Consider the following 16,939-nt stretch of genomic DNA (forward strand, 5'->3'; position numbering starts at 1 on the left):
GCGACCCTGGATCGCATCAAGTTTGTAATATCAATCATCACAAAGGGGGAAAGGTTACTGGGATCCTTTCAATTATATAGAAGAGCAAAGTTAATATAGAAGAACATACATAAGTGACAGGGAAAGATCTGTTGCACAAAGAAATTAGAAATGTTCTCAAGTGAGATCAGAGGGACCCAATTCCCCCTATGGGGGAACACTGTTAAGTACTGTTGAGAATATTAACTTCACTGGTAGATCTTTATCCTAAGAATCCTTTAAAAGTTTTTTCTTTCAAGTAGCCAAACTGTTGGGAACAGTTAGTTATACCAGCCACTTGATTGACAGCTGCTTCAAACAGGGAACTATAGAACAAACAGTTCTTTCCTAAGCTACACACTGGATTTCCATCATGGCAACCTAGCCATTTTGAGCAGTGAACAAGTCTTGGATCCCTTGAGAGGATCTCTATTCCGCTGCAAAGCCTGCTGCCACCATGGCTGTTGCTGAAAGTATCGACTTCAGTTGCAGGAGGCTTTGCTTTAACCTTAGCAGTTCCAGGGAGCTTGTCCTGGCTCCAGGAGACTTCATGCAGCTGTGACATGCCCTTTGTGACTCCCAGATGACCCTGCCCATCTTGTAGCTCTTCTCATTAGGAACCCGGAGGAGTGCTCCCTTGAGTGACCCAGGAAAAGGTCATGATTGGTACACATTTAAGACTTGAGACTGTTGGACCTAGAAGCTATGCACAAGCATGCCACACCCTTCTTCTGATTATACAATCAATGTGTTTTTTCAGACTCCCTGGGTCAGTCCAGGAGGCTCCTCCCCAGGCACTGCCTCCCCTCCCATGCTACTTCAACATGAAGTCCCAGTCAAAGCATCTTTCAAATGGTCTTTATCGTGGGTAGAGTGGGCTGGCAGGTAGCACAAACCATAAACAAAATTCTGGCTAGTAGATGTAGACAGTTGCATCAAAGAAACTCCCTGGAGCCCACTGGTCAGTCAGTCTAGCTGAATCAGTGAGCTCCAAGTTCAGTGAGGGACCCTGTCTCAAAAAATAAGGTGGAGAGTGCCTGAGAAAGACAAGTGACTTCCATCTCTGCTTTTATACTCATGCACACCACTATGCACACACACACATGAACATGTACAACACACACACACACACACACACACACACACACACACACGGGCATGCACGCGCGTGCGTGCACAAGCACTCACACACCCACACAGAAATTTAGAGACAGTGTGCTTTCTGTGTATGTGCCTGCACTTGCATGCGCACATGCTGAGTGTGACCTTGGGCGTCATTTTCCCCAGGTGCTGTCCACATTGTTTTTAGAGATAGGATCTCTCAGTCGCAAAAGAATCACAAAGCAGGAGAGAAGCCTGGCCAGTAAGTCCCAGGTATCTGTTTGTCTCCCCCGCCCCGCCCCCGCCCCCACCAGTCCTGAGATGACAAATATCCAGCACCATACCTAGGCTTTTCCATGTCCTCACCCTTACAAGGTAAGAACTATTTGCTTGTTTGTTTTTAACCAACTGTACTATAGCATTTTAAAACCATCCCTCCAGGAGGTAGGTAGAAACTCAGGAGACTAGAAGGTAAACGGAAAGTCACATGTCTGGAAGGACAGAAACTTGAGTCTCAAGGACCCTCCTACCGCAGAAACAAGGGAGAAAACAACTGTGGAAAGGAGTCTCCCTCTCTCCAGCATTCAAGCAGCTGTGCCGGGCTCTGCAGCTTCCCTCGGTCCTTACTTTTCTGTGCAGCAGCTGCTTTGGAGTCACCCCTGCTCCCTGTAAGTAACCCCTCACCCACACTCCTGTCAAAAGCCCCAGCAAAAGCGCATTGCTTCACCAAATTGTATATTGTTGTAATCGTTAATGCAGTCTGTTATGAGTTCCCTTTCTGGAGTGAGTCCATGCCTGTGTTTAAATACAAGTGTGAGTGTGTGTGTGTGTGTGTGTGTGTGTGTGTGTGTGTGTGTGTTGTGTCTGCCCAGGAAAAGTCTCTCATATGCAACCAATTGCACTATCTCCCAAGCCCAGTGTTTGCTCTCTTAATGCAACAACAACAAAAATAGCATGCCGATTTCTGCCTCTTCCCCTTCCCCCACCCCACTTTTTTAGTACCAGTGTTAAAGCTAGGAACTGAGACATGCTTGACAAGTGGGGGGGGGGGGAGAAGGAGAGGGAGAGGGAGAGGGAGAGGGAGAGGGAGAGGGAGAGGGAGAGGGAGAGGGAGAGGGAGAGGGAGAGGGAGAGGGAGAGGGAGAGGGAGAGGGAGAGGGAGAGGGAGAGGGAGAGGGAGGAGAGACTTTTTAAATTGTCTGAAGTGGCTTTCAAATAACCTTGAACTTGCAATCCTCCTGTTGTAGCCTCTGAAAAGCTAGGGTTAAAAGTTCGTGCTACTAAGCCCGGTTACTTTTGCATTTTAAAAGAATATATTTAGTTTCATTTTGTTTACATTTGTGTTTTCTCTGTGTCTGTGAGGAAGTCAGATCTCCTGGAACAGGAGTTACAGGTAGTTGTGCCCTGTCATGTGGGTGCTGGGAATTGAACCCGGGTCCCCTGGGAAGAGTAGTCTGTGCTCTTAACTGCTGAGCCACCTCTCCAGCCTTACTTTTGCACTTTTGGTATACTGTACTCTATATAAAATTAAAGCCAAGTGTAACCTTTTAAAAATGCATTTGTAATATGAAGATTTGCTTAATTAATTTAGCGATTTAGGAGGGGGTATCTTTCAGACAAGACCCCTTTCTATTGTTGCTAAGGCTGACCTCAAATCCCTGATCTTCCTCCCTCCTCCTCATTCATGCTGGCATTACAGGCTTGTGCCAGCATGTTTTCAGTTGGCAAATGTTTACCTAGAACTTACTGCATGCATGCTAGGCATTGTGCTAATGCCTGACTGTGAGAATGATAGAAATGGTTCCTACTATCCTGTTACCACAGAGCTTCTATTTTTATTTTTGGGACAGAGTCTTGTTATATAATGAAGGCTAGTCTGACGGCCCATCTCTGCCTCTCAAGAACTGAAGTTACAGGCCTGCAGCACTATGCCCAGCAAGAGCTTTTTCTTTTTTAACCTTGAATTCTATATATCAAAACCACACAACACAGAAATAAAAGGCTATAAAGATATATAATTAAGATGGGAAAGCTGCCTAAATCCAAGATGTACACTCTTTTAAACTTGGACATTTTGGAGATCAGAGACATCACAGTTAGGGTGTAGTCAGACAGCCGTAGGTGGAGAGAACACATGTGAAGCAGAGAAACTTACAGAATCAGTTTGAGGGCTTAGAAGAAAATCCCAAACTCAATAGGAAAAGATCCTTTTAAGGATTCTGGATGTCGCAAGATGACTGGATGTCTGAAGGAATAAAAAGGTTCAGCCAGATATGGTGGTGAACATCTGTAACCCTAAAGCTCAGGAACCTGAGACAGGAGGATTTCCAGGAGTTTGAGGCTAGTCAAGGCTATATACCAAATTCAAGAATAGCATGAGCCACATAGCAAGACCCTGTCTCAAAATGAATAAATAAATGAAGGAAGGAAGGAAGGAAGGAAGGAAGAAAGAAAGAAAGAAAGAAAGAAAGAAAGGAAGGAAGGAAGGAAGAAAGAGAAAGAAAGATTAACGATAAGGTTCCATGGGTTAATTTAGTAAATGTGAGAATGATAACATTTAGAAATTTTTAAATTATTTTTTCCCCCAACAGACAAATCAGGGTAGGTAAAGCTGAGTCTGGGTCTGTTTTCAGTTTTGAGGAAATGGATGCCAGCTAGAAGAAGCACATAACATTTGCCTCGTGTGGTTAAAACCTGGGTTCAGTCTGGGGGTTACAGGATGGGAAATCCAAGAGCCTGGTGAAAACAAAGCAGGTCTGAGTATTCCACTCCGCAGAGAGAAAGGCAAACGGATGATTTGTTGGAAGATAATAATTTGTAATGTACCTCGGTTGTGGGAAATTCTTGTCTTCCCTGTCTCCTAGGCCAGGGTTTGTCCTCTTTCCAAGCTTCCCACCCCGTTGGTTTAGGACACAGACCCTAATCTAATGAATAATTTGGGACTTACAAATTGTCTCTTTTCTGACACTAGGTTTAGAAACATAGCAGACTACCTGTACCTTTCCAGCTCTCAGAGTTCAGAGACAAGCAGGCACCAGCTGCCAACTAGCGGATGGAAGGGCCTGGCGCCTCCTGCTACCTGGTAATGGTCTATGGGGCCAGAGACCATTGGGTCCCTGGAGCCCACTGGTCAGTCAGTCTAGCTGAATCTGTGAGCTCCAAGGTTAGTGAAGGACCCTGTCTCAAAAAATAAGGTGGAGAGTGCTTGAGAAAGACAAGTGACTTTGATCTCTGCCTTTACACTCATGCACACCACTATGCACACACAAACACACACACATATATACAATGAAAGAGAAAGAGGGGAAGGTACAGAGAATATGGCTCTAGTTTTGTGACCATGGGTAAATCCCTCTTTGCCTTGTTTCTCCATCTGTTAAAAGACCACTTTATATAAACTTGCCATAAATATTAACTAAACACTACAGGCTGGTAACAGAGGTTGGCATTTGGTAAGTCTTCTATAAATGACAAGGCCTTATTAAAATTTATATTTAGTAGGAAATAATTTAAAAGAAGCCTCAACTACCCCACAACTAAAAGACATTACACAAGGCCTGCAACTAACTACAATAATGAAAAACTCAATAAAATGATTGATGTCCCAACTAGAGCAATTAAACAAACAACAACAAAAATAACCACTTTTGCACTGCTTTGTCCAAAAACTATATCATGGATCCAGAACACTTGCATTCAAGAAATCATACAAACAGAAAGGATCTAGGCCATGTATGATCAAATTACTAAACACTTTATTTGGCACAAATATCAATCTCAATAATCCAAGGAACAAAATACAGTATATGAATAATTTGGGACTTGCAAATTGTCTCTTTTCTGACCCTAGGTTCAGAAACATAGCAGACTGTGTTTTTATACCCAGTATACACAGTTACTTCACTTTTGTTCTCTTTAAAATACTGAAACTTGATGAGCAAGGCCGTATACACCTTTAGTTTCAGCCCTCAGGAGGCACAAGCAGGAAGATCTCTGAGTTTGAGGCCAGCCTGGTCTACAGAGTCCAGAATAGCCAAGGTTACAAAAAGAAACCTTGCTCAAAAAAAAAAAAAAAAAAAAATCGTATTACATCAAAGCAAACAAAACAAAAAAACTGAAACTACATGTGAGTATATAAAACACACACAGAGAAACACAAGCTTTGGTGATTACAGTGTGTCAGGACACATAATTTGGTCAGAAGCATAATAACTGACTGTGACTTACTTGACCTATTTTAAAGTACTTTCTCATTCATTCCTAATTTAGTGCTTTGCACATAGTACATAGTTGTAAAAATCTCAAATATAAGCAGGCTGAGACAGGAGGATTGCTGTAAATTTCAGGTCAGTTTGGGATACAGTGCATTCCAGGTCCCCTGAACTATAGTTTAAGACTGTCACAAAACAAAACAAAACAAAACAAAACAAAACAAAACAAAACAATTTGTTTTCAAGGTGCTTCCTAATTTCATGTTCTAAGTAATGGGATATTCTGAAAATGGGTCATGGCCGTCATTCCTCTTTTCTTTTACTATTATTACTTTATAAAATCATTATTTTTCCAATCACCTCTAAAAATTGTGAGACTTTGGGTGACAGTCTAAATTACAACACTTCCAAGTGAAGTCAGCCTGCTGTTAAGTACTAACTTCTACATTTGTGTTTCTATGAACGCAGCAGCTACAGTCTGCCTTTTAGATTACATATTTCAGGCAAGAAAAGTTTTAACTGAGATTTTAATCCTATTGGTATAAGTTGACTTTAACTACTATCAACTGTTAATAAACCAATACACATGTTTGTCTCTGTTTACTTGGTGACAAGATCTTTAAGACTCTCCACTCCTGCTAAGAGAAAATGTAATTAAAAGTGAATGTATGTAAAATGTTTTCAGTAACCTTTGGCAGTGACAACCTTATGAGGAACTCTGTCTTCCTCTTGCAACTCACCGCAGTAGCAGAGTTCAGCTTTTCTAAATGTTCGTATTTATTCTTGTCTTACAAGAACACTTCTTTTAAATCATATCTTCAACACTATCATGACTCAACATGTACAATTGTTTATAAATTCTGAATTATAAACTAGTACTGCTTTGCTTATATTTGGGTCTCTCTCTCTCTCTCTCTCTCTCTCTCTCTCTCTCTCTCTCAACTCTGAAACCAATCACACTGCATCGCAACCCATCCTTGAGACTCAGAAAATAGAAATCTAGGGCAGGGCCGACTGTGCGTGTGGCTGAATCAGCAAAGTGCTCCACTGCGAGGACAATCTTGGCTGAGATCTGGCCAGGACCCCATGGGGCGGAGGCGCCTGATGGCACTCAGTGATGATCCCTGGCGCTGCTGCTGAGAGGCCTCAGCGCCCCCACCTCTTCCGGCCGTCCGGCCCGCCTTTTCCTGTAGGATGCGGCTGCGATGCGTGCCCTGCGCCTGGGCTGCAAAAGGATCAAAGACTTGAGTGGGCCGCGCGGCCTCGCCCTGCCAAGGGGGAGCAACTTGTCTAGAGACGCCTGACAGCTTGACAGGCGTGCGGGAGCGCAGTTTGGGAGCCGGCAGGGGGGGCACCCTGCCTCGCGGCACTCCCGTCCGTTGCCTCTAGATGGCAGGCTTCGAAATCCCTAATTGTAAACGCCTCTCGGGCAGCCCTTAACTCCACGTCCATTGCGAGCGCTCACAGGCGTCGGCCATGACAGTTACATCCGGGTATGATGCCTAGCCACGGCCTGAGGCTCCGGAAGTGACGTGACGCGGAAGGATACGCGCTCGACCGAGGGCGGCTGAGGTGAAGAGGCCTCCGGAAGTGGGTGCAATCGGACTCTGCTGATGGGACCCCGGCAGTAGGAGGAGCGTGGCCCATTACACAAGGCCAGTCACTGAGCTCAAAGCCAACCATGCTGTGCCTTGTTCAATAATCGGAGAGACAGAAGCTGTTATTTTCATTTCATATGTATTGAGAAACTAAGACCGAGCGAGGGCCAGGGACTTCTCTAAGCCCATAACCAGGAGTATTTGACCTAAACTGAATTCTGTGTTCTTCGTGATGACTCCCTTTTTGGAAAAATTAAATTCCTACCCCTTGTCATCATAGATTGTTGCCCCTGCAAGCCTTTCTTAAGCATAGTAGCCCAAGCAGTGGTACCTCGACACACCCGTGATTTTAATCAAAGATCAAATTTTTTATTCCGGCTTCATTGGGGGATATAGCATTTTCCTGTACTGGGGAACAAACCTTGGGAAACTGTAGTTTTAAGCAATTTATTTCAGACTCAGCACAATAAAACTTTTGTCTTCTATCAGCATATTGCACTTTCACTATTGATTTATTTTGCTGATAAATAAAAAAATTTGATAGTAAACAAATAATACTGACTGCAGCATTACAGTGCAGCAACTGTGAGCTGCCAAAGTGAGGTACTGACAAAACACATGTATCCAAAGAGATTTGGATTATTTCTGTAAGTCTGACTCTCCTGAGGGGGGGGGGGGTGTTAAAAGATAAGAGTAAATGTAGAGAGCTGGCCATGGTGGCGCTCGCTTTTAATCCCAGCACTCGGGAGGCAGAAGCAGGCAGATTTCTGAGTTCGAGGCCAGCCTGGTCTACAAAGTGAGTTCCAGGACAGCCAGGGCTATACAGAGAAACCCTGTCTCGAAAAACCAAAAAAAAAAAAGAATAAATGGAGAAGAACCAGGGGAGACTCCAAGAGCCATCCCACAGTCTGAAGCAGTTAAGGAGGGAAGGGCAGAGGTCAGAAAAGTTGGTGAAAATGTCCCAGACTAAGTAACTTTCAACAAATCCACTGAGGATCCTCAATCTAAAACTCAGCTGTCAAAGGAGACCTCCCTTTGAACCAGTTTGCCTTATGTCCATGCTTCCCTTTCACTGGCTGGAACAGCCTGTGTTGATGCAAATGTGGCAAAGGAATTCTGAGTGTATTATATGGGGACCCTTGATCAATTTTGCTCTCTCTGTTAAACAACCATAGCGGTTCAAGATTGGTTTCGTAGTTGTTGGAAACTTTACCAGCATCATGTACTCCCCTGCCTCACAGGTTCCTGTAATATGGTCCCTCTTGTCCTGGTATTCTGTAGCCTGTGGTGGTCTTGAACTTGCTCCTGTCCTTCTACCTCAGTCTCAAGTTTCAAGTCTTAAGTGAGGATATTAGAGATGATAAAAGGGGTAGGGATTTTTAGAGTGCTATCCACTTCCCTACACTGCTTTAAGTCCAGTGACATTACTCAGAGACCCGTGTATTACATGTGACATTACAGTACCCGTGTATCACCAGAGCTTTTAGAGATACTATGGTATTTTGAGAAATATCTTGACATCTGAGAAATGTCAAGAGTAGAAGAAATGGAACAGCAAGAAGTTTTGGCAGAGGTGATAGAGAGTCACTATGTCGATACTGACCATTTGTACCACAGTGTGTCAAGGAAAATGATGCATCAAGTGTGGAGCACAAGAGTGAGAAAGTTGGGTTAGAACCTTTTTGACATGCCTAAGTAGAGAGATGAGACTCTAGCAGAGAAAGGCTGGTTGGCTTGTATTAGTTGAAAATCCATAGCAATGGACAGGTGAAGTACTGATGGAAAAATTGAATGTTGTTTATCTAGGGAAATTTGCTTATTCATATTTTCTTGTTGTCCCTGCTTCTTTAGAGTCGAAAGTCCCAAGGTTCTTTTCCTGAGAGATGTTTTTACTAGCATTTCAAGGTCTCCTATAGTCATGTAGAATGGCCAGAATACAACAGTGAATTTCTGATCCTGCTGCCTCCATCTTTGCTTCCACTTTGGGGAGTGTTAGAATTCTTCAGACTTTAATTTTTAACTAAATTTCTTTTTTACTTTTCTTTATGGGTCCAATAAATGTGTGTGTGTGTGTGTGTGTGTAAGTGTGTGTGTAGGGGGTATGAACACAAACATGCATATGAGGCAAAGTGTCCGGCTCTATTGTTCTCAGCCTCACTCCCTTGAAACAAGGTCTCTCACTGAATTGGAGTTCACCAACTTTTTGGCTAGCCTGGCAGCTAGTGAGCCCTAGAGCACTTCCTGTCTCTCTCCCTCCAAGCACTGGGTTTGCAGGAGCATGCATCCATCCCTGGTATTTCAATGGATGTTCAGGATCTGAACTCAGGTCTTCATGCTTGTGCAGAAAAATCATTAACTGGTGAACCATTTCTACAGGCTTAGTAAACATTTTCAAGCAACTTCTTTGTGTCAAACACAGTACATAATCTTTGAAGTACAGAACAAGGAACAAATACAATAAGGGCATAAGTAATAAAATATTAACAAAAATTCAATTGCTATAATACAGGTATCTCAGTTTTAGAAAGGAGCTGGCGGGAAGATAAATACTCTCATTTTACCAATTGTGAGCATGAAGCAATCCAGAAAACCAGCAATTCATCTATCTCTTTTGGTTGTCCATTTCTACCCAGCCTTATGGACGCCAGGGGAACTTAGGTTGATCAGGAAAGCAGGGGTTGTCGCTTGTTCCTAAGATTGTTTTCTGCTCATCCCAGGATGCTGTAACTCTTACACATGGCTGGCCCTTTAATGGGATCCCTGGAAAAATTACTCCAGGTGAAACAACTGATGGAGAATGGAAGAGAGTCTGGAAAGGTGAGGACCCCAGAATCCTATACATCTCTACCTAGAGTTCCATCATGGGCTCACAACTCTAGGCCCCTCCTATGCTGACAGATGTTTGTCTGTTTTAATATGATTTGTCCTTTTCTTTCTTGTCCTTCCTCTGTGGATGTTGCTTTTTCTGTCCCCATGGCTGTGGCCCTCTTCTTCCTGGCTGTCACTTTCAGTTTCTAGGCACCAGCCCCTTTCAGGCAGATAGCCCTGGCACTACCAGCTGACACTTCCACTTCTAATCACCTATGACATTCTCATTCTCTCAGTTTGTCTACTCTCCCAGGTTAACAATTATGTGTTCATGCCAATGCCCCTAGGTGACAACCCCTTACCCCAAGACCCTCATAATACACCCATTCCTGCTGGAAGCAGACAGCAAGCCCTAGCAAGTTACTTTCCTTTCTTTTACCATGAAGATCTCACTCAAGACCAGCAAGAAATTACAACTCTGAAGGTAGGTTCATCATCAATTATCAGTAGACACTTAAGGACCATATACTATGAACAGAGGCAACAAATGGGAATTGATGATGAGCCATTAATGTATAAAGTGCATGTTCCCAGATTAAGGACAAACAGACTTAATACACAGACAAGTATAAGTTACGCTGTAAGTTAGTTACAGGTTTTGGAAATGAACGATTTAATTGCTGAAAAGCATACTTGAATATCATCAGTACGGTTGAGACAAATCGAAAAAAGCCAACCCTCCTGAGGGGTCCATGGTGGGGGGTTTCAGCATCATTAGGTAATCCTAAAAATATTAATCTATTAGTTCTTTATTGTAAGCATCCTTTGATATTTTCCCCATAACTGAGCAGGATTCAAGAATGGGCCATCTGGCCCCTTGAATAAAAGCCCGGCTGCCCTGGTCTCTGAGATGTTAGTCATGTACTCTTTCCTTGGCAACTGACTGACCTGCCCAGGGCGGTCCAGCCTTATTGAATACCCCAAGACACTGAGAGAACTCTATTCCAGCTGCAAGGACCACTACAAACCATGTCAGATGCTAGAGTCCAACTGCTCTTTCAGAACTCGCTCCAATCACAACCACTCCAGGAAAGTCAAGATGGAATTGGAAGATGCTAGTGGGCTTTGGGGAACCCTAGATAATCTTGTCCACCATGCAACTGTTATTATTCAGGAGAGGAAGGGGAGGCACCTCCCCCACTAACTCAGCAAAAGGTAGTGATTGCTATATCTGATTGGTTCATAGATAAGGCATCTGATAAGGTTATATGTAAGCTGTGGATGGTAAGCGGGAAGCCACTCACACACAAAGCTGTGTTTGGGTAAAGTTACCTTCTTCTAACCCCCCCCCCCAATCACCCAGTTTTGCAACATTGGGCTTCAGGAAAGGTTTCTCCCAATGCCCCCACCACCACCATAAGGATTTATCATATAGCCCATACTAGCCTTGAACTTACCCTCCTCTTCCCTCAGCCTCCAAATTGCTGGGATTACTGGTGTGCACCACTGTACCTGGCTTCTGAATATTCTTTTTTTTTTAGATTTATTTATTATTATTCATAAGTACACTGTAGCTGTCTTCAGACACACCAGAAGAGGTTGTCAGATTTCATTACGGGTGGTTGTAAGCCACTATGTGGTTGCTGGGATTTGAACTTAGGACCTTCGGAAGAGCAGTCAGTGCTCTTACCCGCTGAGCCATCTTCACCAGCCCTGAATATTCTTTTATTGATTACTTGCAGGGTTTTTTTTTTCCCAGCTAGGGTAGGTTGAGCTGGATATACAAGGAAAACCAGCACTCCTAGAGGTTTTAGTCCCAAACCCACCCACAGCCATGAAAAGGCTGCTAAAGAGTTCAGGAGCACAGTGAGGAGCTAAATCAGCAAAACTGGGACCAGGGAGGGCAAAGAGGTTTCTTAAGAAACCGCAGGCAGAAGCTTCCAGCCCCTGGTTTCTGGAAGCATTCTTGAAAGCCAACAGAGTTGAGAGTCAAAGGTCCCATTATCCACTGCTTAGGAGCTGTTCACACTAGGTGCTGGGCCACTGTCACTCAAAGCCCAAAACAACCCATCATCTTTGGACCAGGGTAGCTAGAACTGCATCCGAACTGTCTTTCCTTTCGAACCTGGCAGCAATGGACTTCTAGGTTCTTAGAGCTTCAAGCGGAGAGTCTCTAGGTTCAAAGCCCAACCTGTAAGTGTATGACACTTGCCTGTTCATGATTTCCATCTGAATGGAGCAAAGGGAGCCTTGCTCGGCTCTCTGTGATGATACACTGGTATGTAAGCAGCAGAAGGGGAGTAAGAGGAGAGAGGAATAACTGAGGAATAACTGACACCCAAAGATGCTCACTGTGCTGCTGGCATCACCCTGTATGTTTGCACACAAAACTCCTACATCTCTGAGCAAGCATCAGGCCTCTGTGGTCAGGCTTTCTTTTAACCAAAGAGAACAGAAAACACAGAAAGAATCAACACATCAGCCAAAGTTACGTTCTCCTTCTGAGCCTGAAACCCTGTGGTCGGAGAGCCTTCCACGTCAAGTGGCAAAACAGTGACTTTTAAGACAGGAGCCTCTAGAAAGAAGATTAATGAGATCGGAGGAACAGGATGGCTCGTTGTTAAAGGAAATGCTGCTTATAAAAGGTTTCTTCTAAAATTTTAGTTTTAAAGGTAATTTATTTTTAAAAATTTCCATACATTATGATCATTATCATACATTATGATTCATACATTATGATTCTACTCCCAACTCCAATTCTCTCAAGATGCTTTCCACCTTGCTACCCAGCCAACTTTATGCTCTTTCTCTATGTGAAAAAGGAAAAAAAAAAAGAAAGAAAATCAAAACAAACAAAAACCCAATGTGACGAAACATACCAAACCAACACACACATAATCTCTCTCTCTCCTCTCTCTCTCGCTCTCTCTTGCTCTCTCTCTCTCTCATTCTCTTGCACATGCACGTGCACAAAATAAATAAATAAATAATAAAAAAAGGAATCTATTTTGTTATTTATCCAACTTCAGGCATCTGGGCTGGGGCCTGTCCTGGAGTGTGGTTGCTATGCCCAATGACACTGCATTGGAAAAACAAAACAATTTTCCTTTTCCAGTAGACATCAATTGCAAATAGCTCCTTGGTTAGGGGTGAGACTTTCATCTCTCGTCCTTCTCCATTCTGAGGTTTTGTTTGGTTTTTGTGAAGGTCTCGTGAATGCTACCACAGTCTCTGTAAGTTCATATGTGTATCAATCCTTTTGTGTCTGGATGACCCTGTTTTCTTGGAGTCGTTCAGCACCTCTGGCTTTCCTCTTCCTCTTCCACATAGATCTCTGTGCCTTCGAGGGAGTGGTTTCATAAAGATATCACATATAGGACTGAGTGCTCCAAAGTCTCCCATTCTCTACTCCTTGCCCAGCTGGGAGTCTCTGTTAGTTACCATCCACCACAAGAAGCAGCTTCTCTGGCAAGGGTTGAGCAATGCTCTGATCTGAGGCCCAGCCTTGAGAGGCAGCTACTGAGCCCTGGCTGAGAGTGGTTATGTGGGTCAGCAGCATCAGTTCTCCCCTTTGAAGCTAGGTAGTTCATACCAGCTCTCTAATAGCAAGGTACACATAACTGATGTCATGTGACTTCTGGGGGGTTCCAAAATATTGCTTCTGCCTACTTCTCTCTTATTGGAAATTTTACTCTGGGGAAACCAGACACCTGTAAGAAATCCCAAAGTAATCTAACAAACAGAAGTCACCTACAGAGACCCATAGAGAAAGAATATGAATCTCCCAGCCAGCATCCACCACCAGCATTCTAAGGGATAAGATCTCCAGTGACTTCAAAATACCGGTTCTTAGTCTTCCAAGTAAGGATCCAAACACGGTAGAGCAGAGATGAGCTGTCTCTATGCATTTTTAAAATCTGATCCACACCAAAGCCCTAAGCATAAAAGTTGTTTTTAATAACATTGAACTCGGGAGTCTTTTTCTTTTACAATCACAAATTCTGAAATAAATGATTATGATAGGTAAGTTTTACAAGGATAATATTGGCTCAATATTAATTATGAGCAAGGCTAGAAGGAAGAGTGTGTTTAGGAACTGGAGGAATGACTCAGTAGATATGTGCTTGCCTTAGTTATCTGAAGACAGTAGAACTCACATCAGATGCTAGGCATGATAACAGACACTTGCTAACCCCAGAGATGGTGGAATGGGAGATGAGAGCAAATTCCTCTAGCTTATAGACAGCTAGACTAGCCTACCTGATCAACTTCCAGACCAGCAAAAGATCTATAGACACCTAAGATTGTCCTCTGACCTCTACATACACATGCACAACCCACACACACGTGCACATTCACACACATATCCCCATACACAAAAGAGAAAGCTTAAGTTTAATAGAATAGCATAATCATTTAAAGATAAATATTAGATGAAATACTTCACATTTGGTTTTTAAAATTCATCTCTAATGTTTTCATGAGAGACGTCTTAAAATGACACAAGTGGAGAAGAATGACGAGATAGAAAGAATATTCTGGGAGACTTTGTCTTTTAAAGATATTATCAGACAAAATAGCTTGCTGGGAAATGACTAAGAACAGCGAAAGAGATGGTGCCATAGTACCAAGGTAGCAGCCCATCATCAAATCCATGAACTTCATTGCAAAAAGCTTCACATACTCCAAGTACAAGTTTGTGCTTTACAAAAAAAGAAAAGCTAATTCAGAAGGAGGAAGCAAGAGCTTGGATAGTAAGGCCAGGTGATTTGAAATGGATCTAATTAAAACTATCTTATTGTCTAGATGTTGATCAGAATTACGGAAACCATGTGCTCTGCCCAGTTCCACCTTGCAAAGCTAAGCATCTATAGCAGGTCACCCAGGGCTTCTCTATCCAGTCTCTATGTGGCCTGGAAGTCACAGACAAGTTTTCTTCTTTGTTCACAAGACTTCAGATCAACAGGAACAATACCCAGGAGCTTTTTTTGTTTGTTGAGTTTTTTGTTTGCTTTGTTTTGTTTTGTTTCGAGATAAGGTACATAGGTCTGACTGTCCTGGAACTCACTGTATAGATCAGGCTGACCTCATTCACAGAAATCCACCTGCCTCTGCCTCCCAAGTAGAAGGACTAGAGGCATGTGCCACTACACCTGGTCCCAGAAGCAGGGTTTTTTTTTGTTGTTGTTGTTTTTGTTTTTTTTAAGGATCTCACAACAACACCTCATCCACATCTGTGTAGCCAATTGTAGCCATTTCCTCCTGGAGGAAAGAGGGGGACTCATAACATTTAGGAAGTAACAGAAACTACTAGAGTTGCAAGGCTCTGTCCTCAAGATTGTAAGAGCAGTAAACAATTTCTTGGGAGAGGAGATCTTTCTGGCAGCCAAGTCATCTGCAAGTTATGGGAGAAGCCCCATGAGGAGAAGCCAAGCTGAGGTAAGCTACGCTCCTGCTCTGAGTCACCTCCTTTAGGTAACCTCTTACCTGCGTCATCACTCATGCCGGGGTAGGCTAGGCACCTGCTCTGAGTCACCTACACTGCCTTAAGTAACCCCTTACCTATGTTCCTGTAAGTAACCATGGGAAACTCACTAGTTACTAATCACTTCTAGAACCTCTCTTAGGTGCTCTATCTGGACACTACCCAAGCCGAGTCATAACACCTAGATATAAAACTGGGGGGCTTTGTGCTTATACTGTGCTGACACGTTTCAAAGTGACTATATTTCCCATATGAGAGGCACATGAGTAATTGGGGTGGGGTACTTGGGAAACAAAGTAAGTAGCCTCTGAGAAGGCGTCCAGTGATTTCTTTCATTTGATATTAACAGACTGTTAGCAGACTCTCCTGTACCAAAACAGCTGATCTCTGCAGTCAAAGTGACAGAGTGGAAATGGGAGGCTGGGGGAAGCAGGACTGTGTAATAAAGGACAGGTGGCTTGCACCTTGTTTTCTCTCAGATCGGTTGCTGTGGTGGATGCCAGCTGCCATGCCAGAGTACACACAACACCCTGGCACAGCTAAGGGATGCTTCAGAGGAGCCTGCCAGGCAACAGCCTACCTGGCATGGAAGACACTTGAAAGCTGATTGCTAAACATGGTCAAGCTGTGATGGCACTCCTAGTGAGCCTCACCTGCTGTCACCTCTGGTGGCACAGTGCCCGAGACACCTTGCAATGCTGCTCATGGGTTGCTTACCCACACAAACTGTAATAAAATAATAAACAATTGAGTTTGTGAAGCTTGAAGTGATTGTTAATGTAATTATAAATTGCTAACACAGGATTTTCCCCAAATATGAAGGTCTACTTCCCCATCAAAACTATAAGCACAATACATATTTTAGAGTCATGCTAGAGGTGTCAGAGCCAAGCTGCTGAAAGCAGACAGGTAGAAAACTTTAAGAGCAAAACTCATCCTGGGAAGATTGCTCAGTGGTTAGGAACACCAGCTATCCACCCCCACAAAGGACCCAAGTTCAGTTCTCAACACCCATATCAGTTACAACCACCTGTAACTCCAGTTCCAGGAGATTTGATACCTTTCAGGTTCTGTGTCACCTTTACACGTGTTGCATACCCTCACAAAAGACACTTAACCACACATAAATAAAATTAATAACCAAGGCTTTAAAAGCAAAACTCATATTTTAAAAAGTATCTTCAATGCAACAGAGGCGGGATAGATAGTCATGATATCTAAATAAAAACATGGGGAACCTAGAGACAATGTAAAATAACTTATCTGCTGTGCGAGAAAACAACTGTCAACCTAGGTTCCGCACCAACCAGAAATGAAGGATCGAAAGTAAAGCAAACACATCTTCAGACCAATAAACACTGAAAAAAAGATTACTTGAAGTCATATACTAAAATATGACTTTAATCCCAGCGCTTGGGAGGCAGAGACAGGTAGTTCTTCATATAAGTCTTCATAAGGAAAACATTCTTTCTACGTGGAGGATATAACAATTTGTATGTACATGACAACATCACTTCAAAATGTACAGAGCAAAAGGACAGAGCTATAAGAAAAAAGACACATCTACATTCTTAGAGGAAATGTCATTATCTTTTGTCAGCATATATTAACTATATGTGTGTGTGTGTGTGTATATACATATATGTATATATTTTGGGTATATTATTATTACTGTGTGTATGCGTGCGTGTGTGTGTATGTGTGTATACGTGTGTGTG

General features: G+C 43.0%; 2 long non-coding RNA genes across 2 annotated transcripts; both read left to right on the plus strand.

Annotated features, from left to right (window-relative positions):
* Positions 1 to 1,310: 1,310 nt before the first annotated feature.
* LOC108168428 lies at positions 1,311 to 7,419 on the plus strand. Its single transcript, XR_001782722.1, has 3 exons — positions 1,311 to 1,494; positions 4,091 to 4,282; positions 6,319 to 7,419. It is a non-coding gene; the product is annotated as an uncharacterized LOC108168428 (long non-coding RNA).
* Positions 1,663 to 15,986, plus strand: E030044B06Rik (RIKEN cDNA E030044B06 gene). The gene is made up of 5 exons (NR_045343.1): positions 1,663 to 1,787; positions 9,646 to 9,745; positions 10,084 to 10,220; positions 14,944 to 15,175; positions 15,701 to 15,986. It is a non-coding gene; the product is annotated as an RIKEN cDNA E030044B06 gene (long non-coding RNA).
* Positions 15,987 to 16,939: the final 953 nt, after the last annotated feature.

Source organism: Mus musculus, chromosome 19 (assembly GCF_000001635.26).
Source record: "Mus musculus strain C57BL/6J chromosome 19, GRCm38.p6 C57BL/6J".
Classification (NCBI taxonomy): domain Eukaryota; kingdom Metazoa; phylum Chordata; class Mammalia; order Rodentia; family Muridae; genus Mus; species Mus musculus.